The following is a 10,262-nucleotide window of genomic DNA, read 5'->3' on the forward strand; positions in this document are numbered from 1 at the left end:
GCCCAGCATATGGATGGACCACTCCCCTGTAAGAACCTGGACTGACCAAACTTTTAAATAATCAGTTTAACCATTCATAGCAATGTTCAGACAAACTTAAAGGTAATAAAGAGCTTTAGCTTTGAACCCCATAATAATACCATACCAGTAAGCAGGACAAAGAGTTCTCCAATTACTTGTCAACTCAACATGATTGTGAAACACTTAAAGCAATAGTTTGACATTTTGGGAAATAACGCTTAATTGCTTTCTTGTTGATAATTAGATGAAAAACTAAATCCCATGAACTTCAGTGCTGCTACACTGTGTGAAAGAATTCAACTGGAGGTGACAAACGCCTCCGGGTCTCTGGCACTTAACACCAATCCAGTGGAGTAGACATCTGGCTTACCCACCAGGATAATAACCAATGCTGCTCCCCTCAGCGCAGCAGATCTATTTCAATTTTAACAAAGCCAATCGTGGAATATTATGTCATTAAGATTAAAATGATTTCCAAAGTTGTTTTAACTCGCCAAGCAGTATAAAAAAAATCACCCACATTATAATTAGTCATACTGGTTAAAAGAATAAGTAAGAATGAATTTTGACTATGAAAATGAAGTGGGAACAAAGTGAAGGAGACCTCACTAACAACTCATGTAGCTGCATCCCTGTTTTGAAAATGAAGCATACTGATGGCTAATCAATCAGTGATGTTCATCACTCAATAATTGAACCTTACAAGCACCATGTGTGCCATAACCTAGATGAATACACGTTACATGGATGTTTTCAAAAACCGGATGTTATTTTAAAATCAAAGTGTTTTTTAGAGTTGCTGCTGTGTAATTTAAATGGCCGTTTGTGTCTGTTTAAATCCTCCTGCAGCAAACTGCATTACTTAGTGTCCTACAGCAGATGGAGGCAGCACCTCTCCTGTCCACATAGATTGGTTCATTGGCCTTACTTGTTCCTAAATCGAAAGGTTTTCTGAAAACAATTAATTCAGTACATCAGTTACTTGAGTACGCTACACAGGGACACCTAAATAAATCAGCCCCTACCCTCATTTTTGCATTTATTAGCAGTATATAAACCATTAATAATTGTTTATACTTTAATAACACCATAACTCACTATAATGTAGTTTTAAGCAGCATTTATTAATGAAGAATTTATTCATAATACTTCCTCATTCTTCGTGACAACTGAGCAGACTTCATCTGCTGATGAAGGCCATGAGAGGCAACCGAAAGCTCAGGGAGAACTCTTAAATAAGTTTTTTTTTTTTTTTTTTTGTCAAACTACTATTTCAGGCATCAAGAATCAATCTTCATGCTCAACATGTTTTCATGAGCTCATGAGGGTTTTATGATGCTAAGGATTTTGTTCAGGTGTGTCATCATATATCATATATAATTACAGCTACGTTATACTATGTTATCAATCATTCAGCTGTTTATACACTGTCAATTTTTCTTAGGAGGAGTTATATTTGGTGGCAAATATATTAATAAATACTTTGAAATGTATACAGTGTTGTCCATAAGGCAATATGTGACTTATTTTGTACTCAAGATAAAATAACTGAACTGACACCAGCATGATAGCAGATGCTGCTGAGCCTGAGGTCTTCTACCAGTTGAAACATCAGTTTACCTACCGTTACAGTTCCCTGCAGCCAAATTAGACATTTTACACATGTAAAAAGGAATAACCATTTTAAAGTTTTTCTTTGTTGTTCCATCTTTGAATCTATTTGAAAACATCTTGGGTTACTGAACCACTCTTCTGTGTCTTCTTACTGGAACGGTTGACTAAGCCACTGAATATCAATAATAAGAGCGTCTCTTTTTATCATTAGAGGTTCCTCAGACTTGTTTCTCCTTTGGGGGATATGTGAGTCATCTTCTAATAATGAACGTCAAGGTGCTTGGAGGTGACTACCTAGCCCCACTGTCAGAAATTACTTCCCTGTCCTTTGTGATTAAAGAGATGAGAGCCTGCTCTGCAAGCATTATCAGCAATAACAGCCTCACTAGTCAGTCCAATTATAAGTCTAATGATTATCTAAGCATGCTGGGACTATGGCGTAGGCCTGCGCAGGATGAGACGGGGCCGAGTGTAAAGTCCCTGTTGTGATAAGCAAATTACATCGTTAAAGTCAGTTCTACCTTCCAGTTTCACCAGATGTAACTAAGCCTAAATGTTAAAGTGGGAGCCTCTGCATGCACATTTGTTAATTTTGTGCCTGACTGCCAGTCAATGACAAAGTCAGCAGAGAATCGAGACAATTTTAAATCCTGTCGCCTTACAATTCTCAGCAGTGTCACATGAACAGGCCTAAGATAAAGTTCATTTAACAACTGCAAATAAGATCTGAAACAGCAAAGAACGTAAACACCAAGGTAAATTTTGTATCTTGATCATAAATCTTTATTGTACAGATGGGATTTTGTTGACAGTTATTCAGTTTCAGTACTACGCTGTGTGTTGCCGTGACATATTGACAACCACAGAGAGAATACTGTGACTCTGTGTCCGACAATTCAGCTACATATCTTGACAGGTTCTGACCATATTGTCTTGAATTTTGCTGTGAATATTCATGGTTCAGAAGGATTAATCCTAATGTTTTTCGTGTTCATCCACACCTTCCCTCTAGTTCCAATAATGAGCATACATTTCCTCCATGACTTTTCCTCTAGCATCAAACATTTAGTACTAGCCTAGCGACCACCCAGCATCATGGCATACTTACATTTTTAGTTCTACTTGACAGGCTTCAAAAAACAGCGAAATCCTCACTATCCCAGCAAACATTTTGATGTTGACATCTAAACTTAGACATCGTTGAGGGGTTGAATTATATAGCCAAAATGAAAACTGAACTGATGTCAGGTCGCAACTTTGACATCATTGCAACGTGCACTCTTAAACTTTTAGTAATTATTAAACTGCAGTGTCGTGTTTTGTGAAAAACTGGCTTTCATAAACTTTATAAATGCTTAGTATCACATCAGGGCTAAGCACAACCACTCAATATTCAAGAATCCCTCTGCAAATCTGTTCGATACATTTTATATATATATATATATATATATATATATATATATATACACTCACACACACACACACACACACACACACACACACACATGCAACTGTAAATTAATTAATTAAAAAGACCATCTCATAGAAAGTCCAACAGTATGCACTCCTGGGGTGTGCTGGAATATTCGATCTTGAATGCTGCATTATTCCTGCTCTGGTTGGTACCCTGGACTCAGTCCAAGGATAAGATGAAAAAAAGGATGAAATGAAATCATTAAAGTCAATAAATTAAAAAAAAAAAAAGCTCAAGTGCAAAACAATTATTCAGTCATAAGGCCTGGTTGGATAGGACATTGATAAAAGCATCACAACCATAAAGAGTAATTGCTATAGATTCTTTTTCAAAAGCAGAAGCTCGAAGTGATAAGTACTACTTAAAAGGAGCAGTTTCTACATAAACCTTTCATCAACTGTCATAATACATTACATTATACTTGTAACCACTTAAGATGTCTATAATAGTAGGAAATATCTCACGGGCAAAATGTTACATTTTATACCGATGAGTTAACATAGACGTACAGCTTAACGCATTTTTTGGAACACATCATGCAAGTACTTAGGCACAGTGTTGCTTTGAGCTAAATGCTAACATCAGTGTGCTAATATGCTCACAATGACAATGCTAACATGCTGATGTTCGCATGACACGTTTACCTTCGCCACTATCGTAGCTGAGTGTGCTAGCATGCTAACATCAGCTAAGTAGCACTAAACACAAAGTACAGCTGAGGCTTGTAGGAATCTTATTCGTTTTATCGGTATTCGGTCATAAAAGTATTGGACAAACTGAAATTTCGACCTGATAACGATGCTGAACGAGAAGTCAGGGGATCGCCAGATTTATTAGGACTGGGGGGCCGACCGACCAACATTACCATGCTGCTAGCTGGGCTAAATATGTAATACTTTTATTACTCTACTTTTATTGTCCTGTTTGCACAGGGCACCGATGCAAAAGAGGGTAATCATTGTCACCTGACCACCCTTTATTGTGATAATGAACAGTGCTTGATTTTATATACAGTATATAATCTACAGTAGAGAGTGTTGATACTTTCAAAAGTGTGTTCATATTCAGGACATACCAGATGCTGCATTTTTATAGTTTTGGCTCTAAATCTTAGGGAGTTAATGAGCTGACTCCCAAAGCATTTGATGCAAATCAAGATGACTTATGCCACTGCACTTAGTAAAGAGTGACTGTAAATCCAAGCAGTTCCAGTGATTACAGGGTCTCACATCCACAACCTATGCTTCTTTTAGAAAATGCCCATATGCAAATGAATGCAAGCTGTCATCTGGAAAATTTTAGTCACTTATTGAGCAGCCAGTACTTTTTTCTCGATTGGAGCTGGCCATGCTGTATGTGTGAAAGGGAAAAAGTCAACACTGAGAGGAGTGAGCTGAGGCGGTTAGGGGTAGCCTATCCGCCTAGGTTTATGTAGGTGCAATGCTGGTGATAACAAGTTTTTCCATTTGAGAATATTTGGTCATGCCATTTCAGAAACCTGTCATCTTTTGGATACATTGCATGATGGATGATTCTCAAGGGCTGGTGCTAAAAGGTGAGTGCATGGAGAAGCTTTTGCGGTTTGATGCCAACACCCAAAGTGTACATACAGAAATTTTCCCCCTAATGTAATATCATCTCCTTGTTTGGCTAGTCATCCAGGAGGAAAAGGTCCAGAAATGCATTCTGCATTGCGATAGCTGTCTTTGGTGTCTTTTTTTTTTTTAACTTAAATCTGTCTCATGTTGATGTTCCTTTTAAGCAGGTGATTGCAACGCTTTATATTTTACTGTTTCAACCACAAACACAAGGTAATAATTGGTGAGATTTTCATGTCTTTGGATAATCCCTCAATTTTTACCTGCCAGGCTCTAGTGTTTTCACCTTTTGTTTGTGTGTGTGTGTGTGTGTGTGTGTGTGTGTGTGTGTGTGTGTGTGTGTGTGTGTGTGTGTGTGTGTGTGTGTGTGTGTGTGTGTGTGTGTGTGTGTGTGTGTCTGTGTGTGTGTGTGTGTGTGTGTGTGTGTCATCATTGTAAAATGTGATCCTAGAGACACCTACTGTAGCAGGAACTATCACAGAGGCGGTTTTGAGTACTTTGGCAGGTATTTTTTATTTCTGTCTGTTTGTCTTTGGACATATCTTGTCACAACTGTGCAAAATACAGTCAAGAAACTTTACAGGTGTTTAGTTGAGATCAACTGTGTTTGAAGGCCAAGTTCGAAGATCGGTGTGATCCGATCCATGATTAATCAGCGGTCATTACTACATTATTACATGGAAACTCAGTACTCATGGGTCGGAACATCAACATGTTGACGGGCGTCGCGGCTGGTGTGATCCCATTGCAAGATGGTCTCTCTAGTATGAAACTCTGTCACATTTACCGTTCACTTTATATTAACGTTGATTCAAGAAAAACGTATTTTATGTGTTCTGACAGTTAATTTTCTGCTCTGAACAGCATGCAGCAGGAAAGAAAAAAATACATCAGCAAATGCGCGCATGAACCCACTTATTCACCCACCACACACACAAAACAAACGGCTTGAAAACCTCTTTTATTAGTACTCTGTACTTATTGAGTACCTGATCAAAGAGCTCTGATTACATGCATTAGTAGGTGATGACTCCAGTTAGTGGGTACTGCACAAACAAATAAGACTCTGTGTGCATGTTACAGGTTTTGATGTGTGTGTATGAGAATTTGTCTCTCTGCGAGTGGGTGCGTGTTCGAGTTTGGAGTGTGAACTTCAGTGTACATTGGAGCTTGTGTGTGCATGTGAAGCAGCTGCTCCCGATGTAAAAGAACAGTGTTAGTCACTGTCACTCCACTATTCAGTAGAGGATGATGGACGTTGGAGAGGCAGCCACCAATTATCGTCTTTACACTGATGAGAGAGGCTTTTCCTCCCCTCCACGGATCTCAATCTCTTCCCCTCTTTCTGTCTATTTCTTTGTCATTCATGTTCCTTCTGTTTCTCACAGTATATTTGTCTGTTAGGAAGAAAAGGAGCATAATAAACTGTCTTTATTTTTGGAGCAGATTTACTTTTTTTTTTTACCCACATAAACATATTTTGAGTACTTTCATCATAACCAGCACGACTATTTGCTTTTTTAGCCTTTTTTGATGTTACACGAACGCCACAACCCTGAAGAGCTTAAATTATTGGCATACAGTTTGTCTCAAAATAGTTCATCATTTTGGGAAATACGCTTATTTTATTTCTGGTGGAGAGTAAAATGAGAAGATTAACTGATAAATCAGAACTAGTTTACATGATGTCTTGTCTAAGTTGGAAATCAGATTTTAATAGTTTTCCAAATGGCTAGGGAGAAGTTCAAACCCATGGCATGATGTTGGTTTGAATGTCAGATCTGGGATTTTGAAAAGTTATGGAAATGTTCACTAAAGCTCACTAAATAACAGATGATATCTTTTTTGTGTATTTCTGTACAATATTCGAAGCACCCTGTTTTACAAGGAGTTGGGTGCTGGACTATTTCTTGGCTCTGAATAGTTGCTACAATTAATTAGTGAGCTTTAGAGGTGTTGATAGGTGGATTTTCTTATCTTTGGACAGAGCCAGGCTAGCAGGTTGCTCGCTTTGTGCTAAGCTAAGCTAACTGGCTGCTAACTCTATCCATTTATGTAACTAGTTGACATGGGGGTGGTATATCAGTCTTCTTATCTAACTCTGCCAGAGAGTGAGTAAGCATGTTGTGTAAAATTTTGTACTTTTGCTTTACGTGATAATAAGACAGTGATTCTCAATCTCTTTGGCTTGTGACCTCTAAAAACCAAGCAGTGTCTACTTGTGACACCTTGTCACTGGTTGCATGTGTCTACTGGTTTGGACCAGTTCAACCAAAGAGTGATTAGTTTTACTTGTCTTATTTTAATAACTTTTAGAGAAATAATTAATTGATAATTTTTGTCTTTTCCTATGCAGTTAATCATGTTGCGACACCCTGGATTTATGTTAGAACCCCCAGGTGGGGAAGCAGTCCTGTAATGTTAAGACGAAATAAGTTCTCAACTTTGTAATGAAGAAATGTGCAGAAAGAGTAACTGCAATAAGAAAAAAAAAACATTCACTTGGTAAAACTCAATATCTGTTCAGAACAATTGACTTTTTTTTAAATGGAAAAACAGTGTGACAAAAAAACAGAAAATAATTTACCCCAAGAAGAAAGACATCACATTTATAATTTGAACATTTGGGGACCACAAGTGGCTATATGGCCAATTAGTTCTGTTTTTTGTTTTTTTATGCCTAGGTGTTAATGTGTCAGTGGTTGTTTTTTGCGTTTATGAACTGGATATATTTATGTATATTTCTTCCACTTGTTGTCTAAAGTGAATCTGGTTTTCAAACAAACAGGTGGAGGGATGAAGAGGGACAGCCACTTCATGTTTTTCATGGAGTATTATGATACTGTAAACAACTGCTCTAAAATCCCGCCCCACTAAACGCTGTAAAATTTACAACGTTATTCAAGGTCAGAGAAAAAGCAGAAATAAATGGGCAATAACACACTTTGTGACTTTGCTGACTGGCTTGTTCTGTGACACATGCTTGTTTAATCAGCCTCAAACATACTGCCGCAGCATATGGCCATGAATATGTTTATGTACATACACATGCAGAATCCCAGGCATACACACCTACCTGACATACACAGTGTCTACCATCAGTCATTATTCAGTATTTGGTCATAAATGTTTTTGTTTTTTGTTTTTTTTGTTGTTGTTTTTTTAGGGGGGGGGGTATATATGCCGCAGTTAATTAGTGTTGGTGTAACTGGCTGACAAGGCTACAGAATGTCCAGACAGCCCCCTAGAGAAAACATATTGCTTCCTTCAACAATTATCTAAGAAAATCTCTCCACATGGGTACCCCATCTGAGCCTGTTACCTTCTCACAGAGGGTGACTTTTAACAAAAAGTGCAGCAGGATTAATAACAGCTTTTCCCAAAGTGTGCGATTAAATTCAGCCCCAGGCAAAACATGTTGACAGGGGGCTGTTAATCTAATTACATGCCTGTTCTGAGGTCTGTCCCCCAGTGTGGACTAGTAAACTGAGAGTGAGACTTTGGCCTGTAGAAGCTACGCCAGCTCTGCATGAACACTAGTTTGAACAAGGCTGAGTCTACAGACACACTCGCAGCTCTATGAGACTGTACTTAAGCACAGCAGCGTTTTGAGCTAAATGCTAACGTCAGCATGCTAACATCATGATTTTAAGCAGGCATAGTGTGTACCAAGTTCACCATCATGGTTTTGCATGTTAGCATGCTGACATTTGCTAATTAGCAATAAAACACAAAGTCCACTGATGGGAATGTGGGGACAATGACTGTCTGTACAGGCAACTTAATAGCTGAGATATTTCACTCTGGACAAAGTGTTGGATTGACTGACATTTTAGAGTCATGCTGCTAGCCTGGCTAAAAATGTTTGTTCAGTGGTATTGCCCAATGATTCTCTTCTCATTTACCAACGTTTTAGTAAAGGCCTTTAGATGAGCCTAAACTTCCCAAGTTACCCATAAGAGGCTTTATTTCAGCACTGACCCCCACCGAGTTAATAATAAAACCCTTCGATGACACTTTTCCCACATAAAGAATTTCACACCCGCATTTGAGATTCACAGTCAGGGGACAGGTCATGTTGAATCTTTGAGGCTAACCCTCATTTACAGTCCGAGTTTTGCTTACACCACTTTATGGGCCCTTGGCCCTGGCCTGTCCTCTATAACAGATAGGCATGCCAGCACAATCAGCAGGTACAAAACAGGGCCCCAAAATGAATAGTTTAATTGATTTTTTTGAGGCAGAGTCTGAGCAGACTGTGTCATCATCAGCTCTAAGTACAAAAGGGGAAGCAAATCTGTAATTACTGAGGCACACTGTGGGTCAGGAGGTCCACTCTAATTCTCTAATTACTTTTGTGTCACTGTGTGTACTGTATGTGCAAGTGTAAAGAGATAATAACAACGGAAATGAAAAAGACCCACTACACTGCTCACACTAATACATAGCCCCACATGCAGTGTAACGCTTTAGAGCCTTTTCATCTCCAACACTCCAAACATTCAGAATTTAACAGATTTTTCATTTGTTGAAAGCCCACACTGGTATTTAAACATCAAGCACATTATTGCACAGTCTGTTTTTTCTTCTAGCTCCCATTTTAAAAGGTCACTCAGCCACAACAACATACCCAGAGTCATTTGAACTAAACTCGCTCTTGATAAGCCATTGGAAAGGTTATAGAAACATTTGGGGCAGGTTGAGCCATCAGGAAGGTAATAACATTTAAAATAGTAATGAGAGATTGTAATTTGTAAAGTGCAGGTTACTTAAAAAAGTTGTTTTTCTTCCTGTCTCATTGCTTCCAATCAAGTGTCTTCAGAGGCATTGTCTGCAATAACAAGGACAGGGGAGACTAAGCTCATTGTTTAATGTGGTACTCAATGTTGACTGTCCCTCAGTCGCCACTGTTAGATAAATGAACACACTGTTCAGACGTTTGTGATCCTAGACGCTATGCTCTGCAGCTCACCATTAACCTATGTGGTCACTCGTTCACACGGTGTACAGTTTCTGTTGATTTATGCACCTTTACTCAGTGGAAAGCTGTATCACACAGTGGTGGCGAGAGATCCGGCACGACATGTGTCATCCGGGTCCCATCACTCAATATGTCCATGCACCTAGCGAATTACAACCTTCAGTGTGACTCCAGCTTGCGTGTGCGTATGTGTGTGTGTGTATGGGTGTGAACTGGATTTCTGTTCATATTTGCGATGCGAGTGAGTGTATTTGAGCGTGATTGTTCTGGTTTGTTCATGTGGGAGGATTCTGTTTTGATATTACCAGAGATTAGCGAGATACTCGTGTTACAGTAGCTGTGTCTCAATTTTTCACGCTGTTTACACTCTCCAGTCAGCCAGTGAAAGGTTTGCTATGAAATATCTTGTTAACTTTTATTTTTGACATTTCAATAATGTAAAACCGTCACTGCGGTCATCCTGGCTATGGCTCAGAAGCTTGTTTAAATGTCAGGAAAAATCCGAAACAAAGATATGGCTGTGTATGAATAAATATACATTCTGCTACAATTTTACTGCTGACTGACACCTTGT

The sequence above is a fragment of the Xiphias gladius genome, chromosome 15 (assembly GCF_016859285.1).
Source record: "Xiphias gladius isolate SHS-SW01 ecotype Sanya breed wild chromosome 15, ASM1685928v1, whole genome shotgun sequence".
NCBI classification, from domain to species: domain Eukaryota; kingdom Metazoa; phylum Chordata; class Actinopteri; order Istiophoriformes; family Xiphiidae; genus Xiphias; species Xiphias gladius.